Consider the following 26,010-nt stretch of genomic DNA (forward strand, 5'->3'; position numbering starts at 1 on the left):
CCCTCCCTTTCTCTCCCCCAACCCCTCCCTCGCTGTCTCCCTCTCTCTCCCTCAGTTCTGGGAGGCTTTCACGAAACAGCACTGTCTTTTGATCAGCTTGGTCTCTGCACGCATTCCACTCCTCCTACCTCCCTTCCAGTCAGACAAGGGCTCTGGGCTGCTCCTGGGAACTCGCTTCAACAGCTCAGAGGGGAGAAGGGAGAAGACAGTGAGTGGACTTGTTCTGCTCACCACCAGTGTCTCATTTTTTTACAACTTGGAAGAGTCCTGGCCAGGGGGGGAGGGAGCTAGCTGGAACACTTGGAGGGGAAGCAAGCCCTTCCTCTGGGTCCTGGAGTGAGGGTAGGAGGACCCAGATGCACTGCCTTGACTTGTTTGTGCGCTTGGGATTTTCCCCAGCAGCAGCTGAGGCGGAAATGCATTCACCTCCCTGGAGCTCGCCTGGACTGGCCTCTCTGCTTACCTTGCTGCCTGCCCAGGTCGTGGCGATGGCTTTAACCAGTGCAGGGACTCATGGTACTAGTGCTGGTGCCAAAGCAGTCTCTCATCTTCCTGCAGTGGAGAGGAAAGACACTAGGTCAGGTCCAGTAAGTGTCCTGGGCAAGTCAGAGTCACAGCCCAAGCAACAAATGTGATACAGATACAGCCTAAAGCCCAGGCTTTCTGTGAGCTGTCGTCACGGCCAGAAATAATATCAGTGCTGTTAAAGAGCTAGCACAGTGCCTGGGACACAGCAGGCCCTCTAAGTGTAATCCCCCGGTGCAGATTTCTGCTTTGTAATATATTTTTAAAAATATTTATTTATTTGGCTGTGCCGGCTATTAGCTGTGGCATGTGGGATCTAGTTCCCTGACCAGGGATCAAACCCGGGCCCCCTAAATTGGAAGCACGGAGTCATCCACTGGACCACCAGGGAAGTCCCCTGCTTTGTAATATTCTTTTACATGCACTATTTTGTTCGATCCCCAAAACCTTTTGAAGTATACTGGATAGATATCATTATCACCATTTTATAGATGGGAAAACTAAGGCTCAGAGGGATCAAATATTTAGTCCACAGTTACAAAGCCAGTTTGGCAGTCGAAGAACTAACAGTAGAGACCAGTCCGCTGCCCCTAGTCTGGTACTTTCCTCTAAAGTACACTGCCATCTGATCTTACAAACTAACAGCTTTTTTGACAGCCAGTTATGAGATACAAGGCTGGGTTCCCTGGGGAAGATAGAGACTCCTTCTGAGTCGTGATCAGATAGGCCCTACTATCATCTTTTAGCCTGAAGGCTCTACAATAGCCTCTATGAGATGTGAAACATACTGGTGCACAGATTAGAGAAAAAAAGTCCTGCCCTATAGCTATAAATTCCCTTACACTTCTCCAAAGTACTCTTACAATTCTTGGCTCATCTGTTCAACCCAAGAGACCCAGAGTTAGGATTGGTATTATCATACTAATTTAACAGATTTTTTAAAAAATCTAAAAGAGAGGTCAAATAACTTGGCCCAGGTCACAGAACCAGAAGATAACAGATCTAGAAATAGTACCCAAGCCTTTCAACTCTCTTCCGTATATTAAGCAGAGTAGTTCCAAGAGCACCAGACAGAGCAGGGGTCAGAATATCAGGCAGTGCCAGGCTCCACAACAGCCATGTGCCCTTGGGCAAATCACCTAGCCTCCCAGTTTCCACCTATAAAACCTACCCCCTGGGCAAGTGACAGGGCTGGGACAAGCATGAGAAGATGTGTGTGAAAGCATTCTCCTTCAATCGGGCACTGAGCTAAGAGCTTCATCTCAGCTGTTCTTCACCACCGACAAACAAAAACCTGGGGCAGTCAGTATGCCCCCAAGAGAACACTGAGGCTCAAGGAAGACATTTTTCAGTGTTGCTTCCTAAAACAGTGCTAGAGAGATCCTGATGGAATCTTTAATACTGAGATCCCTTGCAGAATTTCTGTGTTTTTGACTAATCTCCAATATATCACAAATTTCTTAAAACAAGATTTTAATTCAGTCGAGTTTAAAAGGTAAATATATGTCAGGAGGTAAGGTAGGAGGCGTGTCACAAAATACAACAGGAAATAACAGAATGGCACAAACCCTAAGTGGGGGACACTGTTGCTTCAGTAAAGCAATCAGAGCTTCAAAGAGGGCATACTCAACCACCTACTGGAAATACCCAACCCAATACCCTGACCCAAGTACCAACTCAGGAATTTCTCGTAGGCCCTAGTGTCCCCTACCCCCATCTGCAAAGGAAGACAAGATGAAACGGCAAGGGCAACACCATCAAATCACTAAACTTCTCCCCCATCCCATTCCCAACAGGCAGCCCTCTGCTCTTCTCCTGATGCCCAAAATGCACACTCCACTTGCCCAGTCTCCATGATGAGAAAGCAGAGGTGATGCCCATTCATTTCTACAATAAGACAATAGTCACAGTTATAATATTAATACCAACTAATGTTTATTGAGCACCTACCATACGTCAGGAATTCTTCTAAGCAGCATGAAGGGACAAGGTTGAGTACTAAAGCTGATACAAGTCAGTCTCTAATGTAAACTTCAAAAAGCCCTCCAGACCAGACACAGAATGCAGGCCATGCTCCCCCTAGTGGCATACGGGGTTACAGCGGTTCCTTAGGGCCCTCCCCTGGGGGGACCAGGTAGGGACATAGTAAGGGCTGCGTTAGTGGGAGAACTGAAATCGCTGCTTGGGTGCTGCTATTGTGTATAAGCTCCCTGAACTGGGCAGAGCAAAAGGACAGCTGAATCCTTCTGCTGCCTCTGCAAGGCTGGATTCAGATCAATCCTACCTGACCTTTCTGGAAGGATAGGGCTTTTACAGCCGTATGTGGTCTAGCATCTGCTGGGAGGCCACATGCAGACTTGAGCCAGAAACCCAGGAGATATCCTTGTACATCCCTACCTCACACTCCCCGCAGCCAATCCACTTACCGACTCCAAATAATTCTACTTCCAAGATTTATCTTTTATCTGTCCGTTTTTCTGCACCTCCATTGCCACCCCCGTCTTTCCCCTTAACCACTGCACAAACCTCCTAATCGCCCCAGCTTTCACTCTTGCCCTCACACCTCCATTCTCCACAGAGCTGTCTGAATCACCCTTTTACACCAAATCATGTCATTTCCTGCTTAGCACACTTCAATGGCTTCCCACTGCATTTAGGATAAAATCTAAATTCTTACCAGGACCTATAAGGCCCAGCATGATCCTTCTCCAGCCTCCTCTCCTGTCAGCACATTTCCTGCCCTCCCGCTCTGGGTGCCAGCTACACAGGCCTCCTTTTAGTTCCCCAAAGTGTCAGATTTTCTCCAGGCTGTTGCGACATTCCTCCACACCCTAGTCTTCACCTGGCTGAAGGTTACTCATCTGGCCTCAACTTGCCTCTCACCTCCTCAGAGGAGTCTCCCACGATCCTCCAGTCTAAGTGAGGACTCATCCTCCACGGCACTTACCATAACCTGCAATTGCTCATTTGTGTGATTCCTTGTTTCCCCCCTGAGCTCCTTAGGAGCAGGAAGCTTGAAAGTTTTGCTAACCGCCATATTCTCTGCATTTAGTATAGGGTCCAGCTCACGGCTGGCACACAATAAAAATCTGCTGAATGAATGCATAAAACCCCCTTTCTTCCTGTCCAACAGGAAGAAGAAACTTAGAACAGCCATTTCACGTCACTCATTGTATCTTTTCATAGACTTACAAACTATAATTACATGTCTTTTCCTCATGTGCCTTGCCTGTGGGCTCGACCAAAAATTCCTGTAAAGTCTCCCTGTGGTTTGTTTCCCAGAACTTTCCTCGTAAGGTCACTCTTCCGGGGACGCGCTCCAGGGTTTTACAGCCTTTCCCAGTCCCAGAGTGCCCACTCACAGGCACTCCACCACCAGCGTCACTGCCAAACCAAGCGGGATGCAGGAATGGCTCAACGCCCACAGATGAGAAGGTCTCCCAGGTCAGCTCCATTCAAGCACAAAAATGCTTTCTCTCACCTCCACTGTGCAGGTCACTGTGCTTACAGAAAATACACTTTTACTTTAAAAAGTCATCTTATGTTTTATAATTTGGAGATGGGTGTAAATAGTTTGAAAAAATGTTTTTCCATTACTAAAAAGAAACTGAAAACTACTGTCTGGGGGGAAAATAATGAAGGCCTAAATAATAGCAATAGCGGTGTGCCTAAGCCCAAACCCCTCCCGTGACAGACATCGCCACCAAAATCTGAAATCCCTTCTGGCTTCCTCTCCTGCCACACTCCCCCACGACCACCACTCCATTACAGGCACAACCATCACACACCAGCTGGTGCTCTGAAAACTGCATTTCTCCTCTCCCTCCCCAGCTGCTCACACTGTTATCTTTTTCTGAGTGCCTCTCCTCCCCTAACTAGCAAAACCAAATCGCCTTCAAGGCCCAACTCAGTTATCACCTCCTCTGTGAAATATTTCTTGATCTCCTGGCAGGATCTGTTTGTCTACTCTGCAAGCCCAAGCAGTTTAGGATGCCTTTATCATGGTATTTATAGCATTTTATCACTGCTACTTGCACTCCCTCTCCCCCACAGTTGTGAGCCCCTTGAAGTCTATCTACTTTCATATTTCATTCAGAGTGGGCGACCAATTAATGTGTTCGATAAATGAATCATTTAAAAAGACGCTTTAAAAAAAAAACCCACAGAAACAGCTGTCCCCTCCATTAGATGAGGGAATTTGAGTGGATAGACTTAGTCTATCCACTCAAATTCAAGAGAAGAAAAAAAAATTTTATATATATATATATATATATTTTTAATATATATGTGTGTATATGATCATTAGATTCTAGATTTGGTCACTAGAAGAGATTATAGTCTTTTCTTGCCCCTTTAAAAACTGAAATGCCAAATCTGAAAACACAGGAGCAGAATAAATCTTTTAAAGTCACTCCTTACTTTGGGATCACTGGAATTCAAGAAAAGAAAGCTGTTATCTCAATATTACTGGCTGGACCCTAGAATGCCTAAGAGATGCAGTATAACTTCAGATGCCTCTAGGGAGCCTAGCTCCCAGTGCCCACCTGACTGGGGTCCAGCAGCATGTCCGCTGAAGACACCCAGTGCTACCCATGCGTCCTGCGCATTTTCCTACACAGGGCTCTGGTTGCCATGTGAGTAGGCAGGTTTACACAAGAGCTCTTTAGAACTTAACAATTTTCCTTTTCTACCGCTGAGTGGCAATGTGGTTAAGAAGGGAAAAACTAAAAATTCAGGAGTAGAGAAAAGGGTCATCAGACTGGAGTCCAGGTCCTGGTTACAGGGCAGTGAGATCTTGAGCAAGTCCCTGTCCCCCATAGAGCCTCCGCTTTTTCCTGCATGTAATGAGAGGACTATTGGGCTGTTGGAACTAGCTGTTCTCCAATGGTCCCTTCTAGCTTCAATGTTCTACTGCATTGTTCTTTGGCAGTCACCCAGACCCATGGTTCTATCCTAGTCACCTAGTCCCCTTGCTTTCTGAATGAGTCCAAAGCAGCAGAAAGACTTCTTGTTTCAGGTGCTACAGAGCCTCCATCTAATCCTTTCAGCAGAACCCCATGGGGCTCTGGAGTCATCTGCTTGGGATCAGATAGAAGAAGATCATCACCAACATAAGGCAACCTTTCCTAGAGGAAAAGATGGAGATTCAGACTCCCTGCCTAAGAACAGCCGGCCTAAGAGAAGAAAGGCACCAAACACAGGATGGGGAAATTAGGAAATGGCCTGGGAAGTGCCTGGAAGAAGACTGCAGCTCTGCCTGGGACTCACTCCTAGCCATCAGTCTGAGACAAAGCAGCCTTTACAAAGCAGAAGCACTGGCAATATCTAACGAAGTTCTCTTGGAAGACAATCTGCTTACTGCCAATCAAGCAGTCTCTTCATGGGCTCTACCAGGGCCTTTGCATCAGCAAAACAAACGCATTCCTCCAGATAGCAATTCCAGCCCTCCTCTGCCTGGGAGCCACAGCTGGCAGGACCTTCAGTGTGCTGGCCACTGCTACACATACTTTGCTTCATAGCCTTCCTGGGAAAACAGAGAAAAACCCATTCTTTGCTCAAGTCCTGGCATTTTATGGTAGGAAATTCTTCCAGGTCCTTATTCTTGACCTAATCCCAACTGCCTCCAACCCTTTTCCCACCTACTACCCTCCAACCCTGAGGCTCTGAACTCAGAGAGCGTGGGCTCAGCCTATAATTATCCTAGATCCCACTGCCCTGTGGTGAAGCGGCTACTGGACCTCTTCATGCTGGGTTGAGCACACTCCCCTGTGCGCCAGCCTTCTAGCCCCAGTCCACCTCCACTCAGCTCACAACCCTCAATATGAGGCTCAAAGTTCAGATCCCCAGGACACAAGGTACTCAGTGCCTTGATCCAGTCCCTCGGAGTATCTGTCACAGAGTGCATATATGGGCTAATATCTGGACTCTCTCAAATCCACAGGCCCCTGACCACTGCCCCTTGTTAAGTCCAAGCATTTTAACACTGGGCCACATAAACACAGTCTTGGGGCCAGAAACAACTGGACCAAGGAGGCAGTATCCCAGACCCCCTCTAGAAGCCCCATTTACCCTTCCAGAATGGGCTTCTCATGTTTACTTGGCTCAGAACTCCAAGCTCAACCAAGATCTTACCCGTCATGACTAAAGCTTCAGGATGAGGGAGGGAGGTAGGGTGCAAAGTGAAGGAAAAGGAGATGGAGGAATAAGAGGAATGTGCACTCAAACAGGTTTTCCATGATATAACCAAGAAAATACCTTGAGCCTCAGAAAGGAGTACCCCTTAGAATAAGATCTGGGCAAAGCTGCGGGAAATGTGGGTCCAGCAATATCACCTCCTCCATACTGTCTCCCCTTATTTTCCCAGGTTGGACTGGATTCTCTACCTCCACCCCCTGTACTCCCTGGAACAGTTTACTACTCCTGCATCTGCCGTGTTCATATTTTAGTGATATTTAGTTCATATTTTCGTATTTTAGTGCACCAAGGCTTATCCAGCTCATTTCTCCTACTAGCCTATGTCGTAACTCTGAAGCCTAGTTTAGGGTTCTGTACCGAGTACAATTAATAAATTTTTAACATATGAACTAAAGAAACCAACCAACTAATCGATCTAACAAATAAGGGATCAACAATATCACCACAGAACCTAAACCATTTGGCGCTTAGCACCTCAGGGTGGTCCAAGGTTTTCAAGGTGTGGTACATATATACAAGATGATTACAAGTGGTATAAGAACATTTAAAAATTTTTTAATGCTCTTATATTTATCTTAATGTGTATTTTTTAAAAAAAGATAACCAGCTATTAACTCCATTTTCACTGAAGTCATTGAGTAGACCAATGCTAAAGAAGGTATATATGTTTTTTGTTTGCTTTTAGTTTTGTTTTGCTAAAATTAGTGGGTAAACGTTTAAAGAGAAATGGGATACTTACACAACCTCAAAGTATCTCTCTCAGAATATGTATTAATTACAAAGGCAGAAACAGGGAACTTGTCAGTGGAGAAACCTGGCAGACATTACCTTCACCAAGTGATCAAAGTTAACATTACTAGTAATAAGATACACTGACATCATGTACCCCTGACATGAAGCAATGAGAAGGGCACTGCACTTCTGTGGTGTTCTTCCCAAAAATCCATAACCTTAATCTAATTATGAGAAAACATCAAACAAACCAACTTGAGGGACATTGTATAAAAGGACATTGTATAAAATACCTTCCCAGTACTCCTCAAAAGTCTCAAGGTCATAAAAGGCAAGGACAGACGGAAGAACTGCCATAGACTGGAGGAGACTAAGACACAACACCTAAATGTAATGTGGGATCCTGGATTCCACCCTGGAACAGAAAAAGGACCTTAATGGGAAAGACTAATGAAATACAATTAAGGCTATAGTTCACATTATACCAACGTTAATTTCTTAGTTGATAAGTATACCATAGTTATGTTAGATTAGGGGAACTTGTACTGTCTTTGCAGACTTTCTGCAAGTCTAAAATTATTTAAAAATAAAAAGTCTTGTAAAAGCTAATTTAAAGATAAATAAATAAAAGTATATATGGTACATATCATAAACATGGGTAAGAATGACTCAAGTTTGAGAAGCAAGAGTGGCCACCCTTCAAACCCTACCTCCAAGGAAAGCTGCCCCAGAATAAGAAGAACAGCTGTAGAAGAATATTTACTAAAATGGGCAGTGTTTAGTCTATATTACTTGGAGAAAAAGTAATTATCCCATTTTGTTAAATATATATATATGCCACATATATAATGCATAGAAAAAATGTCTGTACTGAAATAAAGATAACCTATCCTGAACCAAGTACAGATGGCATTTATTAAATAGTAAATGGGATATAGCTTTTGGAAAGCACCTTGGCTAGATCAATTAAAATGCTCATATCCTTTGACTCAGTGGCCTCATTTCTGGGAAGCTGTCCTAAGAATAAAATGCCCAAGTATGAGGGAAAAAAATGCGTGTTCCCAGCATTATTTATAATAATGAAAATTAGAAACAAACTCCATGTGAGTCATTACTAAATTGGTAAATGTCAAGTGTTTTTTGACCACTACCCATACTAAAAAATAAATTTTATATAGTAATACAGAATGTGCATGTATGAGAGAGCGTGTGTGCACGTGTGTATGTATACAAAACTGAACCAAAAAGTTTCTGCAAACAATACTTACCTTTACTATGTGTGATGCTCTCTGCCATTTTCTATCCTAATCTATTTCATTAAGAAAACAAACAAAGCTTGTAGATCCCCACTAGACTGATTCCCCATCCCACTAATGATGACCTGCAGTCTGAGAAACACTGCACTAGATGGACAATTGTGCAGCCATTAAAAGAAATGACTATAATCCACAAACTGGTAACAGTGATCGGCTCTAGGGAAAGAAAAGAGAAAGAACGTAGGAGGAAGATTTGCTTTTCACTGTACATCTTTTTGTACCTTTTGAATTTGCAATACATACACGTATTATTTATTTAAAAAGTGACTGTGAAGACTTTAACAGTATCAGACAATGCTAATTTTGCATGACAGAGTTATAACTACATTAAAATGTAGAAAACACATACAAGCGAAAAAGGAAATTATACCAAAACAATAACCACATTAGCAATTTTTTCCTTCTTACTAAGTTCTAAATATGCCACACGGTTACTGTTTTACTTCTACAATTTAATATATATTTATTTTCTAAAATTAATGCAATTATTGGCAAGGGTACATAGGAGATTTCAAAGTTAATGGTAATGTTTTCTATATTAAGCTGGGTGGTAGATACATGAATACTCACATTTAAACTGTACATATAAAAAACATATACTCTATATTTTAATAATATTTTTAAAATGAAAGATTGCAAAAGTGGACCATTTTTTCTGGTCTGCCTCTCCTCACCCTCAAACTCAAGCAGACACTCCAACAAAGTGTGGGATAGGATTTAAAACCATCAGTCAAATGGATACCTTCCATTTTTGTAAACAGGTTGTAACATGTTAGAACCTGGCTTCTAAAGACTTCCATTTAGAACTTTGTAGGTGGGCTAGTTTCAGCGTTCCATTCACACTCAGGACTCTCTAAGTGTGTTTTCTTGATTTCCCTTTTCCCCCCTACTAAGCCATTGTTTATGCCTTCATATTTTAGATCACATATAAGCTCTTCTGAGCAAAGGGACCATTTCTTATCCATCTTTGAATTTCCAACAGGCTATAATGCAGTGTTTTCTTTACACACAGCAAATGCTCAATAAGTATTTATTAAATAGGCAATATCATAGGCAAAACTCCAGAACAGAGTATATGAAACACGAAAAGTAGCAAGGACATAAAGAAGGAAGCACTGATCACTGGAGATTAAATAAAGTCATGCTAAAGTCATTACTTTTATTTAATAAAGTTAACATGGAATTATAGTAGAGAATAAAGGAGATAATATATGTAAAACACTCAGCAATAGATAGTAAGTGGTCTATAAAAGTCTGGGGGTTTAAAAAAGAATATGCACACATATTTACATAATATATATTTACATATGATATATATTATGTATCACATAAACAAACACATACATATGCACACACATATATCAAAGAATGCCAGGACACAATTTATCTGGACTTCAGAAAAATCTCTCTTGATCTTATGGATTAAACAGGAAGGCACTGGCAGTAGCACAATCTGGTAACTCAGGACAGCTGGGTCCAAATGGAAGAGCAAAATGGATCAGTATCAACTACGAAGGAGTACTCTGGAACTCCTAGAAGTCTGGACATTCCCATCTGTTCTAATCCCATCCTGGTCACCCTTTTTTATCAATGACTCGGGTAAGGCACGCTTATCAAAAATGCATATAACAAATTAATTGGGAGGGAAAATTAACATATTAGAGATAATTCCCCAAAAAGGGCCGCCACAAACTTAGAACCATAGGTTAAGTATAACAAGATTAAATGTTAAAAGGACAAAAGATATCATTTTACACTTAAGTTTATTTTAAAAAACTGCATGACAACAGGATGAAAATGGTATAAGTAAATTTTTGTGACTTTCTGTTTGAATTTAAAAAAAAATGGTATAAGTGAAAGACACTTGAGGAATGGTTCAATATGAGTCAACTGATGAGTCCATGTGATTTTGAGTTTACTGACCGACATACAGAGTCCAGGTCAAATGAGGTCCATGTCTTACTTTGCTCCATTCTGGTTAGAACAATAGTGTAACCAGGGGACACACACTATATTTGCAGACCCAGGGGTAACTGGGGTCCTAATAATATCCCAGGCAAGTATGCTGAAGAGAAAAAGAAAATCAAGTCTGTGGAGTCCCTTAAATTGAGAAATAAGATAACATCTCTGGTTCATGAAGTTCTTAAGTCCCCCTACAGAACAGGAAGATAAAAAACTACCCCATCACTTACTCCCCATGGAGTCATCTCTGGGAACTAGTGGCTAGACGAGATAAAGAAAGCTCACAGAAAGAAGAGACAGCTGAGCCCTGCCTGATCTGCCCTTTGTGCCTTCCACTACTCACATCAGAGCCTCTCATTTGGGGCTCTGACCATACAAGTTCTAGTGAGGACGCAGAGAAGCTCAGGAATCCAAACAATTCTTACCCATCATCTCCCCAAACCATGGTTCATCATGATCAGAATTACAAAGTGATGTTTTTAACCATCAGAGTGAATTCTTGTGGATCTTTAACCTTCTATACTAAGCTGTCATCTGATAGCTGTTGTGAGCAAGGACTCGGCTTTGACTGTTGTAACTGAAACATTAGACAGTAGGAATGCAGCAGTTCAGCTCCATCAGGCATTGCTGGGACGTATACATACCAGCATATCTCCCGTAATGAGAAACTACAGTGCTTCTAAGGACTTAAGAAGAATCAGGAGGAGAGAAGAGCAGTGGCCCCTCAAAATTCAGTTCTTATCCTAGGGACATGGATGGTGGCCCTGGTCTACAGATGAGTGTCCTACTAAATAAACTTCAATGTCCTATGGTAGAAGATGCCATTTTTTAAACCCTTCTCTCTCTTTTCCCCCAAGGACAGGAACCTAGACGTTTCTAATTTATGCAATGATTAGCTCCTTCCTTAACAATACATACACTAGGTGTATCCCATTTTTATGTAAAATAGAGCTAGTTTGCCTTTTGTATAAAAAGAGGTGCTTATAAACGTTCATTCACTTAGAGATCAACACAGAGAACGGGTGAGATGATGAGAGGAAAAACAGGAACGTGGAGGGAGAGAAGAGTGCAATTTAAGATCCTGAAGGACAGAAACAGGAGGAAGCTTGTCTGGAAGTCTGAGAATAGCATATCTGGGGGAATTCCTGAGCATTACTCCCTGGGATGTCAAAGAACATATCTGAGTACCACTTAGCCTTTGAAGGACAGAAAAAAATTCAGAAAGTCTATATTCCTTACCTGGGTGAACATGATTGTCTATACCCCATGTAACGGGTTAGCTAACGTTGCTAATGACAGCATTATTAGGAAGAGGGCAGAGTAAAACAAACAAACAAAAAAACACACAAAAGGTCAAGGACTACCGTCCCCAGCACAGCAGTTGCCAGCAGAAGACTTCTTTCTCACAAGCTGTGGGACTCCAGAAGCTATAACTGGGAGACACTGGCTCTCCTCAAACCCAAGCAAGCAAAGGAAGTCAACCACGTTAAGAGTCCTCAAGGTGCTGAAAGACTGCAGCCACTCATCATCGATGCAGATAACATCTGCAATCAGTAATGCAGGGACACACCTCTTCCAAGGAAAAGGCCCACAGGAGCTGAGGAGGGGAAGTTTACTCAGGAAAAATCCACTAAGAAAATGAGGCATGACTGTGTCTATGTGCTTCCAAGAGAGTAACCACTGCTTATTAAATTAGTGTTCCTCTTCAGACTCAGGATTTCTCCAAACACAGCCCGCAGAAACATAGCCACTAGCCAATCACGAAGGGTCAGAGACCCAGAGACAGCTGTGAGAGCTGTGAGAGGCAAAGAGGAGACTAAAATGGGCTGCAGAGGTTTGCAAAATGTTTTTAAGGACAGTGAAGGTGACCCCAACTCTATTTTTCTTTCTTCAAACATGATCTCTCTCTCTCTGCTCTGTCTCCTGCTGTATGGGGCGGTGAGAATGAACACAAGGAGGGAGATCAAGAGCTCTTTGAATAGAAAGCAAGAACTTGAAGGGTAATTGACTGTGGAGGTGAGGGAGGGTCCAGAATGACTCCCAGATTCCGGCTTGATCACTGAGCACCAGCCATCACAGCAGGGAATAGAGACAAAACAGAATATTCCAAGGTGCTATGCTGTAGTCATGTCTGAGTTTAACCAAGAGAGGAAGTTGCTCCAACACAGGAAGTTATCTAGACAAGACAGACAAGAGTGGAGAGAACAGAGATGGAGGAAGGGGAATTAGACTAGAAAAATAGTTAAGGAGAAAAAATAAAAAAGGAAAGAGGAAAAGGGAAATGGAGAGAAGTGCATGCATGCGTGTGTGTGTGTGTGTGTGTGTGTGTGTGTGTGTGTATTTTAAGAGGAGGTGGGGAGAGGATGTGGATAACACAAACAGCCATAACTCTGCAAATACTGAGTTCAAATATTGGCCACAGCCTACTAACAGCAGAGTGTGTCCTCTTCGGTAGTTAGGTTCTGGGGTCAGCATATAACATGAAAATCATGTGGAAACAAATTACTCTTGAAATTCCCTTAGAAAGGCACCACCCTGGAAACCAGCCACAGTCTCTGAGGAAACCCAATTCAATACTTTTCATATACGTTATTTTCATGCACTCTTAAGAATCTCAGAACTAGAAGGACCCAAGGAGTCCGTCTTATCTACTGGTTCTCAAAAAGAGTTCCTAGTAGTAGAACCACTGATCTAGTCTGAAGCTTCTTGAATAAGCTTCATTTTGCGCAGAGAGACTGGTAATCACCTAATGTCACCTAACTAGACAGGACTTTTCTCTGACCCCAGACTCCTTCCTCCATGCTTCTCTTGTCTTAAATTTCCCCTAGGAGATAGAAGGCCAAGATTGGAGGTCCCATTATACCACTAAATAGTTGTGTGAGTTGCGAATAGTACCCTCTCCTTTCTTGGCTCTAACCTCCCCATCTGGAAAATGAAGCCAGATTAGATGAACTCTAAGAGCCCAGACAACTCTGAGATACTTACTGAATGAAAAAGTGCTTTGAAAAGCACTTCCTAAACATAAGATAAGATATCGTAATGGTCAACTCTCACAGGGCAGAAATGTTGGCATCCTCTGTTTTTCCCCTCAGTTTTACCCTTAATATCCCATGTCCAGGTCCTACTTATTCTACTTTTGAATATTCTCTAGGATTCACCCCCTTCCTCTCTATTCCGGTTGCGGACGACCCATACTCTTTGGTGGGTCTCCTTACTGCCAATCTCTGTCCTCTCCAAAATTAGCCTACTCTCTTCCACAAGAGTGCTTCCCACAAAATTCCACTTTCGCTGCCTCTCTTCCCATCCCCTGAGCACCAAGGCAGATCATCGTCGCAGGGACCCTGGAAAGCCACACCCTCTCTATGTCCCTGCTGTTCTCCACAACCAGAACACCTCTCCTTTGCTTATATAAAGTCGATCCAACCTTCAAAGATCAGAAAAGATCCTGCCTTCGCCAAGAAAGTTTTCCTATAGTTTTAAGAACCTTCTTATTTCTGAACTATAAACACATTCACAGTTAGTAACCAAACACAGTTAAGATCTCTATGTTCTCTATTTGTTTAACAAATTTTGTCTCTCCCAATAAATGATAAATTCCCTCGGTGAGAAAAAAAGCTTTATATAATATTTGAATCACAATGTTGGTTAAGCTGAAAAATTCAGCTAGTATTATTGACTGTTTGATGGCTGAAAAGCAAGATCTTTTGCCCTTGACCTTTCGCAGGAAATGTTGGGGGTGCGGGGAGTGGGGAAGGGAAGGGGTGGAATCAATACTCCCCCAACTCCTGAAGTACCTTCCCACCTTTTCCTCCCAACTTTCACCTATTCTGTTTGAACCCTCTATCATGGATTCAAATCAACTTCTTCCCTAAGGATGAGTCTCAGCACATCAGAGCAGGATGCTCTGTAATACTTAGTTATATTTAGACAGTTATATTTAGCTCCATTCTTAACCCTGATCAGTCTTGATCAGTCAGCATGATAGCAGCAGCTGCTTACAATCCCTGACAGTGATGGGAAGGTAAAGGCAAGAGAGAAATGCAGAAGGAGGAAGAGCCAAAACTAGCAGGGATTTTGTAATATACATTTCAGATTTGGGCCCTTGAGGGAGGTCTGCTTCAAATTAAGCCCCATCTGTTCTCAAGCGCCAAAGAGGCAGGACATCCATGGGAAGGCTCTGTAACCTGTCAGCACATAGACACCTCTATAGGCCATGCCACTGAGGACTGCAAAAATGCTTCTCATCCTCAGGGAGCCAACAAACTGGAGGTGGGCACTCTGACTGGCCATCCCTGCCAAGGGATGCTAACGTGTGCTGTCACAACCCAGAGTGTCAACGTAACCAGACTGGAAAGACACCCAGAAGACAGACGCTCTTACCTGCCTCTAAGCTCCTTCCTCACAAAAGGCATCTGCTGCACCCATCTCCAGAGCCAAAAGATCACAGGAAACCGAGCACTAATCTTCCTCCTCACCCCCTTCCTTCCAGAGTGGCAAGGAGACAGGGAAGCAAGTCAGAGAAAGTTTTAAGGAGAATCAATACCACACCGCACCCCATGAAAAGCTAGCTCCTGGTCCCAGGACTGCAAGAAAGGGCAACTCCACATTCAAACTCCTGGTTATCTCCAGGGGCTGGTCTCCATGGAACTGCCCTAGCATTCTGCATCACAGAGGCACGAAGCAACCGCACCCCACAGAGCCCCAGAGGCAGAGAGTTAGGCAGAAAGGAATGCAGACAGCTTCCCAGAAGTGCCCAGCAGAGAAGGAAACCAAGAGCTTACCACAGCTTCCTGGGCCCAGAAGGGGAGGAACTAGGCTCTCAGAAGAAAGACTTCAGCAGCTCAGAGACCTTGAAGGTCCTCATATCTGAAAGCCCAAAAGACGAGAAAAGTACCGTGGTGGGAAGACGTCTGGACAGAACAAGCCTGGGCTGGCCCCAGATGGCTTCCAGTAAGCAGTGGCTACACTGAACGTGAGCAAGAGTCTTAGAGAAACCCGAAGCTATTGATGGCCCCAAAGGAACCCAAGGCAGGCCTGGCATGGGGATGTCTGAACCACCTAGTATAAGCTTCTGCCGGTGGCTTTACCACCTGCCTTCCATGCAGGGGCTTCATTCTTTTCCACATCTTGGGGGAGGAGGGTGGAACGAGAGCAGGTACCCAACATCTGACAGGAAAACAAAGCTAGTCAGCAGATGGGCTTCACAGGCTCCAGTGCCTCCCAGCTCTGTTCTCTTTGTCATGCTGCAGAGGACACAAAGCTTCTTCCATTCCTACTGTGAGTTGTAGGCTTCCCAAGGAGCCCCACCACAGTTCCCAGAAACCCATACAGAGGCAAGGCTGAGCAAAGAGGAAGATCTTCCCTGCAGACGCGCCTTCTCCAATTTGTCACATAGTATGGCTTTGTGAGGCTCTGTTCTAGGATAAGCATAGGGGAAGGAGCAGAACATAGAAAGGAGGTGATTCGGAACACCTTCCTGTTGTATATTAATCTGCCACATTAAACATATCAAACGAAAATAATCAAATAATTTTAACTGAAAAATGAGTTAAATCATAAACTGCTTTCCCTTCCAAGAAAAGGGCAATTCCTAATACAGATTCCCAAAAACCCAGACAACGTTTCTCCTTCTCCTCTCATATCTAACCCCAGTTTGGAAACCCTCATCAGTTGTCAGCATTAACACAAAATACACACAGACACATACAGACATACACGTCTGTTCATTCCTCAAAGCTTTGTTCCCACAGCCAAGGTTACAAGACCCTTTCCAACTTCAGGTCCCTGTGGGGACAGCAGGAGGCAAGAATTAGACGAAGGCTTTTCCCAAGCAAAGGCCTTGTCTGCCAATAGGATTGGGGGTGGCTTTAGACACCCCCAAGTGCAGGAAGGAGGCTGAGCACCTGGAATCCCCCCTTCCTCCACAGCACCAGTAAACCAGCTGACGTCACCGCTCTGGTAGCCACATGTCTGCCTCGCAGCCTCTGGGATTTTGCCCATCCTCACCTCAAAATTGCAAAATAAGTGTCTGGAGCTAGTTAGTTCAGTTACTTACAGCCTGGTACCAGTGAGACAAAGGTGAAAGGTTTGCTCCTTATACAAATCATTAGTTTCACCCTGCCCTGCGGCCATAGGTTTTACTCCCGTACCTTGATCAAAATACATGCTGCTTTTTGCAGAGACAAGACCAAAGATGAGCTCAAACCATCTCTGGGCACCACAGAAAGAAAGACAAAGGAAGAGGTAATCAGCTACGGACCTACTTCTTTAGAACTACATGACATATACTATCCCCAGGCAAAAACATATGGATAAACTTTCCCACTCTAACAGGAAATTCTCAGTCACTTGGAACCTAGTAGAGCTTGGAATTTTATTCAAAAAATTGTTCCATTTTCCTGAATTGTTCATTCCACAAAGAGATGCTACAGTTTACACACAGAGCAGGGACAGCATCAGTTTTCATAAATTGGCAGCAGATTTATCCCACTGGAAATAGACACAGCTTCAAACTAGAAGCTTTCCATTTAAGACCTGACACAGCAACACAACAAGAATGTATTATTTCCTACTCAAGAATAGGAGCAGATAATTCAATTAACTCCACTAAACAACATGTTTCAAGAATGTGGTCCTGTCATAATTGGATCATGATATTCAAAGTAGGGGGACGTCTTCAGGCTTTAAGCTAAAGTATTTCCTGAAGTTACACATAGCAAAAAAAAAAAAAGAGAGAGAGGGAGAGGGAGAGAGAAGAGCTTAGTCAGGCACGGCACACTCCAGTACCTCCAGCTGCCACGCAGAGACTCAGACCAAAGGAAGGACCCAGCTTTCCTGATGGAGCACCAGGCCTCCTTTGGAAGCACTTTTCTTCCTCTCCATATGACAGGAATGGAGTTGGCCCCTTCCACAGCAATATCACCCTTAGGGGCCAGAGGATGAAGATTGTTTTTGCACTGAACACTCCTTTGTCAGTCAGTCACCTTTACAAGTTGAAGAAATTTTCCCAAAGAAACAATATTAGATATGGTAGCTGCATGCCCAAATAGGCTCATTACTGAACATGGTTAAAATATTGTTTATATAAAGATACAAGAAAAATTACCTGTGTAAATAAATACTTGCAATAAAACAAAACATAAGAGAAATAAAATTAAATAATTTTTACATATCCCAAAATTGTGGTACTGGAAGAAGGACAGATTAATTGAAAGATAGGTATTTTTAAGGATTCCAAAAGGTATTCACAAGGACAAGACTGATAGCACTGTTTTTTCACATCATCTCATTTCACTCCCAAATGTGTGACTTTCCTTTCTGAAGTATTCTTTGTGTCATGATTATCAGCTATGATTGGGGCTAGCTTTCACTCCACAATCAAAGAGGGAAGGGGACAAGGAGAGTATTTCTTGAGGTAACTACGCAAAATAGGTAGAAGAGAAAGAGAGTGGAGGAAGAAGGTTAAAGAGGATGTGAGTAGGATTTGAAAAACACCTACCTGAAGGGGAAATATGAGCTATGACTCGTGAGAAACACGGAAGGCAGAGGGTTTGTGAGTATCCAGGGCTGGAGTGGCAGGGAGGATACATCGGGCATTACGTGACAGCTATCAGTTGGGCCATCTTCCTAGGACAAGTTGGTTTAAGAACAAGTGAGACGGGGGAAAGTACCAAATAGCCAGACATGGGCTCACAACTCTTATCAAGCCCCAAATCAAACCATTATTTCGCCCAGATGATGCTGGCATTCACAACAAACACATCTATAGAGCCTATAGGAAACGTTTATGCCTGTTCTCTTGGAGCTGGATGCGTTGGAGTACCTAGCTATCTAAAGGAAAGAAACTATCCCAGAGCTCCACGTCATCTAGTTCTAACAGTCCCAGTAAAGTAGAAGGCATCCTCACTGGTGATGTAGGGTCAGGATGGAGTCAGAGCATATAGAGTACATTAAAAAAAAAAAAAAAAGAGAGAGAGAGAGAGAGAAAGGAGCCCTGTGGTGTATGTCACAGGGACTTAAGATAAATTAAAGGATTGCAGAATAGCAAAGAAGTCCCAGTTGAACGCATACAGAGTCAATTATGTAACTCTTCTCCCCAGAACTAGTCTACTCAGTTCCATGACTTTCTCTAGCAAGGTGCAGCAGCCTGAGAGCCTCCCGAGGTTGGGTGTAGCAACAGTGAGTGCAGGTCCTTATCACTAACCCTGCAGGGACAAGTATTCCTCTGAACTCATTTACCAAAGTTTCTGCTGATTATGCCTGACAAAGGATCACAGGGCAGCAAAAGACTTTGGAGATTGTCTTCCAAATCTGCACTGGAGGAAACCAACACAAATCTTTAACTGGCAAGAAAAAGTATAAACTAGGCAAGACCTGATTAAATCCCAGAATCATTTCAGAAGGGGACAGGGAGAGATCAGGAAGAAATGTAGCTCTGCCTATCTGAGTATGTGTGTGAGGGCTATGGTTTACATAGGCAGACATTAAACTACTTTGTTCTTCTTCGAAGACTTGCCTCTCACGAACACCAAGGAGGCATCTCTCAGTTCTTTTGTCTACTTTTATTTCCTAGTTCCTGGTGATAGGATCCCCCAAATATCCCCCCCTTCCTTGCTGGAACCAAACCATACCACCTTCAGGGCACAAGAACTGGAACGCAGCCATGCACAGAAGGAGTGATCAACAAATGCAGAAGTTGGACATGTTAGCAAACATTTAAGGTTTCTGGAAACTACAACTTCCAAGGACCATTCTCCACATGATGAGGAAATCAAAGCCAGGTGAAGATCTGGGCTGAGTTTCAAATATTTCTGGGTTTATGAAGGAGGTGGAAGGTGGGAGGCAGAATTCTGGAACTGAACCCGCAAAAGGCCCAGCCTCCCACACCTCAAGGGTGACAGCAAACAGGTGTGGACCTAGAGCAGCCCCAGTGGTGGACAAGGCAGTTATCTCTTGAAGTCATCCTTGCCAGAGAATTTCCACCACTTTGTTATCACAGTTTATACTTTTTCAATGTGACTAGACTTACTCATTTTATCTATATTTGGATGTGAGTTTCCTTCTGGCTCCACTAATGACAGTCATGGTCACGGTTCTCTGCCTCTAGCCCATCTACTCTCCTTGATCCCCCAGGCTTACTCTCTGGGTTCCTATCTCCATAGATTCCTGTCTTCTTTATCATAAGGTCCCTTTTGACAAAAGGAAATTGAGACATAGAAATGTGACTTGCGCAAGATCACACCGCAAATTAGTAGCACAGCAGGGATTAGAATCCAATTCTCTGAACTCTAGTCCAGCACTCTTTCCAACTGACCACAATACCTCCGTTATAGGAGAAACATCTGCCCTGGAGCACCAAGACCAAGAATCAAAACAGTTTATCTGCATGTCTTCTTAAGCAAAACAACACAGCCAGAATGTTTGGCAGAGACTAACTAAATATTTCCTCTGTGATCTACGCCGGAGGGGAAGACTGTGGGAGTGAGGTAGGCACAGAACACAGGGAAAATGAAGAGAAAACCACTGCAAAGGCCAGCAGATGGGTGACAAAAGAGGGAAAATGCAATCTTAAACTGAGGACAAGCTAGGGGCAAAGGAATCAGATTTTTTCTTTAATGTTGAGATTTAAAAATAGGATTCTAGATCTAAATGTGAATGTAAATAGACTGTCATCTAAGAACCGACCAAACAGAAGCCAGAAGAAAACGTATCACAATATCAAGTCATAAAGACAGGAATCTATGGGAGTGAGATGGGGGCGCCTAGGAACTCAAGGCTAGAGGCCGAGAAGCACTACCGCGGAGCATCACTAGTAGAACTGGAAGGGAGCTCAAGGGACCAAGACAAGGTTCTTCCAAAAGGAGGAAAAGCACCCAGATCATTCAGCTGAAAGAAGGCTGGGGGAGCAGAAGTCACTATACAAAACTAGGTCCACTGGCTTTAAAAAAAAAAAAGAAAAAGAAATCTACCTGATGATGCAAGAGAGAAACTCTCCAAAGAGTGTGAAAGCTGTGGAATGGGAAAGTTCTTACCCCCAAGGAAAGGCCACTTGAGCTTTCCAGGAACCTTTAAGAAAGAAAAGGCTTCAAAGGGCATAGGACTCCTCAACTGTGTTAAATGAACAAAAAGAAAAGGGAGGCTTCCACAACAGAACAAAGAGGTCTGAGGCAGGCCTTCTACCACTGCCCCTGGGGGCAAAAGGGTTTTCTCTAGCACTGCTGTGACCAGTTATCTCAGAGAGCACACAGTGAGGTCAGCCTCAGAGAGGCTGTTGGCTGTGCCTGCATTCTCGGTAGGCAGGCTGACCTTGGGAGCAAGGACAAGGTAACCTCACCAGCAAACGTGGCCACTGGTGGTCACACTCCGGCTGGAGGAAAGGGAAAGAAAGAACCTGGAGCTCTTACCCTCAACAGGTTTACGTTCTATTTGAGCAGCCAAGACACACATCCCAAAGAACTAAGAAATCCTGCATCAACACTTTAGCTCAATAAGCTCCAATAAGCCATCCAGCCTCTGGGCTTGGAAGACTATTCCCTTTCTTGAAGGAGAGTACTGACAACTAAGGCAGTGATGGGCAAATGAGAAAAGGTCTAATAGTCACAGAACACAGCAAAAGGGAATTTTAGGAGACAGAGGAATTGCTTCCTGATTGTGAACTGATTCACTCACTAAGCAAAGTCTATGAGACAAGGAGCTAAGCCAAGTAAAGTTTTTTTTTTTTAAAGATTTATTTATTTATTTTGATTGATTGCTATGTTGGGTCTTCGTTTCTGTGCTAGGGCTTTCTCTAGTTGCGGCAAGCGGGGGCCACTCTTCATTGCGGTGCGCGGGCCTCTCACTATCGTGGCCTCTCTTGTTGCGGAGCACAGGCTCCAGACGCGCAGGCTCAGTAGTTGTGGCTCACGGGCCTAGTTGCTCTGCGGCATGTGGGATCTTCCCAGACCAGGGCTCGAACCCATGTCCCCTGCATTAGCAGGCAGATTCTCAACCACTGCGCCACCAGGGAAGCCCCAAGTAAAGTATTTTAAAAGGACGGGGGGGAGTGGAGAGGGCAGCTCTTCCCCAGGTGGAAAAATTGAGAAGGCAGACAAAAGGAAGGAGAGAACTCCATGGAAACAGGGAAATCCCCCACCCCAAGGCTTCATGTGTAATCAAAGGCAAAAAGGACCAAACTAATGTAAACAGGCCAAGGGAAGCTAATGTGCCCTTCTCCAGAGAGGCCAAAACACACACTTCCCCAGCATGGCCGTGGAAATGCAGAAGGTAGGTGTTCCCTTGGATGAGAGAGGCAGCCTGGGGGAGTTGGGGAATTCCCAGGCTGCTCTAGGTCATTTTTTTTCCTCCGAGTTCCCAGGCAGAGAGTTCACAAAAACTCCCGGGCACAGAGACCAAGTAGAAGGTAAAGCTAAGACTTTACTGCTTGGAGGAAAATGCAGTTTGCCCAAAGTTCCCACAAGAGAGAATCAGAAGAAAATAACCAGGGGGAACAGCAGGACCACCTCCAAATCTGAGCACCTAGGCCACAGGCCTGCGGGCTTCCCACACTCCTCCCTAGCTCCGATGCAATAAACAGCTGCCCTGGAGAAAACAATGGGCCTTTGTCTGTGCCTCTGCCTTTAGATTATCTTGGAGAACCAAACAGGATAATTCCTTGAGAGGAGTGGTTCTCTTAAATACTGGGCCAGGCCATGATGAAAGTTTTTATCATGTACAGCATCCCTCTCAAATTCCTACCTGATCCACAGTGGGCAGTAAGGGTCCTGTGCAGCCCTGGCCTGGTACATGAACCAGTCGCAGACAGGTTCTGGCAGCACTCTTCCTGGAGCCCTCACCAGTCAGACACCAGAGCTATGACTTCTGCTTTCTCCTTGGCCTGGCCACAGAATTAAAAGCCGAACAACTTACCCCCTTCTCTCCATTCACCAGAATATTCCATGTTGTGTGAATTACTCTGACAGTTGATGCTGTTTTCATCAACATACCTGTTGAAATGCACTATCAACAGTAACTGTGATCAAATAAAGTGTGAAACAAGCTGGACGGTCAAGCTTCTCCTGATGTTGTACTAACAAATAAAAATTCCCCAAACTGACAAACACATCAATAAATTTTATGTTGTAATTTATCTTGATTCAAAATAGTTTAAATCTAACCTAATTTTGTAAAAGAGGAGAATTAGGTGCTTTCTTGCAAAGAGCTGCCCTATTATCCTATTTTATTTATTGTTTTTAATTTATTATCTGGTTTTCAAATGTCCTTTCTTATATGATGTGATGATGATAGGCTTGGGGTTTTTGTTTATTTTTGGCCTCTTTTCCTGGGAAAAATATCTTAAAATCTAGGAATTCTATATTGGCCTCAAAAAATAAATAAACAAACAACTGTGTTTTATGAAATTAATATCCTATAGTATGCTAGTCTTTTCCCATTTTCCCCCACAGAGACAACTGGTGGCAAATGAATTGAGGAGCCATTTCTTTCAAACCACCAAGGACTAGATGCCACAGCACAAAATCCCTTCACATGAAACAGACACAGTCTGAAGAATTCCTAGTATCTTCCCCCTCAAGACCTCTCTCCTCACCAGCATTACTCCTCTCCCCAAAAGCCTCCAAATAAAGCATACTCAGAGTTTTTCAGAACAGTTAGCTGGATACCATGAGTTTCCTAATTCAATCCAGAAGATCGCTCATTTTCCATGATTTCAGCACAAAGCATCATCACAATGTAGTGGAAAGGGCTTTGGAATCAAATGAGCCTGGGTTCAAATGTGGGATATTGGGAAAGTTACTTGATTTCTCTGAGTCATGATTTCCTCCTCTTCAAGACAATCAGTGGAATTTATGAGAGTATCAAGCAGTGACTGGCACAGAGTAGGTCTCCTGCACTGACTCAGTTCTTGCTTGACAGCATTCCCTCCTACTGTCCCCCAAGAGCTAGGCTTTTCAGAGAGTTCTTTGAAAACAGAGATCTGGAAATAATGAAGCCAAGTACAACCTTTTCCCACAAGAACTCAAAGTCATGCGGCTTTCCTTACCTTGCCTTGCTAGTTACATTCCATAGCTGTCCACAGTTCCTTTCCAGGCTCTTTTGGAAAGGCCGGGGTACCTACTTTATGGTATAAATCTCCCTCTTCTCCTTCTTAAGAGCCTAGAAGAATAAATAATTAGGTGGCTCAGGGTTCTCTAAGGGCAGGGCTTTCAGTGTCATCCTGGAAAATATTAAAGTGTGGAAAAACCACTCATCTCACCACCTCATGTTTCTGTGTATTATCGAATCAACCCTTTTGGAGTTCATTCAATCTGCTCTGAGCAAATACTGAATCAGGTCTCTAGTACTTTGCTGAACAAATGTTCCAAACAGGCAACAAAAAAACCATAATCAATTTTTTCAAGACTACATACAGCCTCATTTTATAGTACTCCTATTTTGATCCCTATTAATGGAAGCCTCTCCATCAGGAAAGCAAAAGAATTCCCAGTACCAGATGGGCCAGAAGAGTGACCTCACATACTACCTTTTCCAGGACCATAGAATTTTACACAGTTGAATTCTTTATAACAAGGGTTATTTAGTAAATGTAAATGTTAAGCTTGATTTAATTTGCAGAAATTTGTAAAAGTGTTTCATGTAAACAAATTCATAAATCGGAAAAAAAATTATTTATTGGTCCAAAGATCTCAAATTTCAATTCCAAAATTAGAGTCACCCTTTTAAATGACAAGCAAATGACCTCAACCAAGCAGGTGGCCAAAGGGGGTAAGAACCCTTGGACTCTAGCACTAGTCTCAGTCTGCCCATTGCTACTAAGGTAACAAAACCTGTAAGAGGAATAAACCCTGGGTGGGCCTCATTTTACTCCCCTAGCAAAATGTAAACAAGGATCTCTACATTTGTAAGAAGGAACAGAAGATTACCAACAAGGAAAACAGTCACTGGGAAGGAAGCACCATTAATGGATCGCTCTTGCCCTCACTACCTCATGCCTGGCCAAGAGCTCCCTCCCCATACCTCCAACCCCACTGCATCTCCCTTTCGGGCCATCAAAGTGTACTTTCAGGCTGGCTTTAAGTCGCCATCTGGTTCATGCCACTCCTGCCATCTCCCCCAAAGTTTTCACGTTCTTTTATACCTCTGGGCCTTTTGCATAAACTGTTCCCTCTTCCTGGAATGCCTTCCCACCTCTATTATGCTAGCCAGCTCCAAAAGTCCCTCAAGATTCACTCTCCACAGCACCGCTTCTAGCTGCTTTCTCTGACGCTGGGGCTTCCTTTGCATCTTTTCCTTATTATTCTTCCCTTTCCTCGCTATCATACTCTATTGTAAATGTTCATTTTTCAAAGATGCCCTAAGTGAATTTTGCAAAACAAGTACTCCTTCCATATATTTAAATCAACGTTTACATTTTTGCATCACAGATAGTAGTAGAGATATACCTTCTGGCACATCATAAACATTGACATTTTAAAATAAAATTACTACGTTACTCTCTTAAATGAATCCAAATGAATCCAATGAAATCTAAATACCACAGTGATTTGAAATCTACCATCATTCATTTAAAAAAAACATGAAATTTTATACCATTCTTTTTTCTCCATATACACTTATCATTTTTACTTCCTCCTCAGAATTTTACCCTAATATTTACGTTTGAAAATATTTTACTGGTAAGCCTATGATACTTCTCTGCATTATAAGTATTATATAGAAATTGATATATATAAATTTTTAAATTCTCCTATAACAGTAAGCTCTAAATGTTAAAAATTTTTTTTTCTTCTGGATTGGGCTTTCATTACCTTTGTTATTAATATACAATTGTATAATATACAATTGTATAATATATCAATTGTATAATATACAATTGATCAAAACATATTACAAATTTGTATTATTAAATATAAAAAGTAAAATTGTATTGCAAATACATTAATTTTCCATTTTTATAGTTGCAAGTGCCAAGAAACTCTGTTTACATAAATAACTAGACAGGAATGAAGGAAGTTTTGTTACAGTAATATCAGTCAACCTTTGCACTCCTGAGATAAATGCCAAAATTAGACAGTGGTCTATCATCAAAAATTATTTTTAATGATCTACCAACTGACAATTCTTTCAATTTTGTTGAAAGCAAAAACTAAAAACCATCTGATTTGGAAAAGGATTTGTTACTCAGAGTCACTCACTTTCTCTAAAAGCATTTTTAATTGCTCCTTTGCTAGCCAACTGGGAAGTTTTCACACAGCCAGCACACAAACGGCAATATGCAGGATGAGAA

The 26,010-nt window shown here is 43.0% G+C and overlaps 1 protein-coding gene across 2 annotated transcripts in view; it reads right to left on the bottom strand.

Annotated features, from left to right (window-relative positions):
• DENND2B (DENN domain containing 2B) overlaps positions 1-26,010 on the bottom strand; it is a 150,467-nt gene that overhangs the window by 106,063 nt on the left and 18,394 nt on the right. For both annotated transcript variants that reach the window (XM_059931073.1, XM_059931072.1), the window contains one exon: positions 464-552. The gene's annotated coding sequence lies outside the window, so the exon portion shown is untranslated. The remainder of the gene's footprint in view (positions 1-463; positions 553-26,010) is intronic.

Source organism: Balaenoptera ricei, chromosome 8, assembly GCF_028023285.1.
Source record: "Balaenoptera ricei isolate mBalRic1 chromosome 8, mBalRic1.hap2, whole genome shotgun sequence".
Lineage (NCBI taxonomy): Eukaryota > Metazoa > Chordata > Mammalia > Artiodactyla > Balaenopteridae > Balaenoptera > Balaenoptera ricei.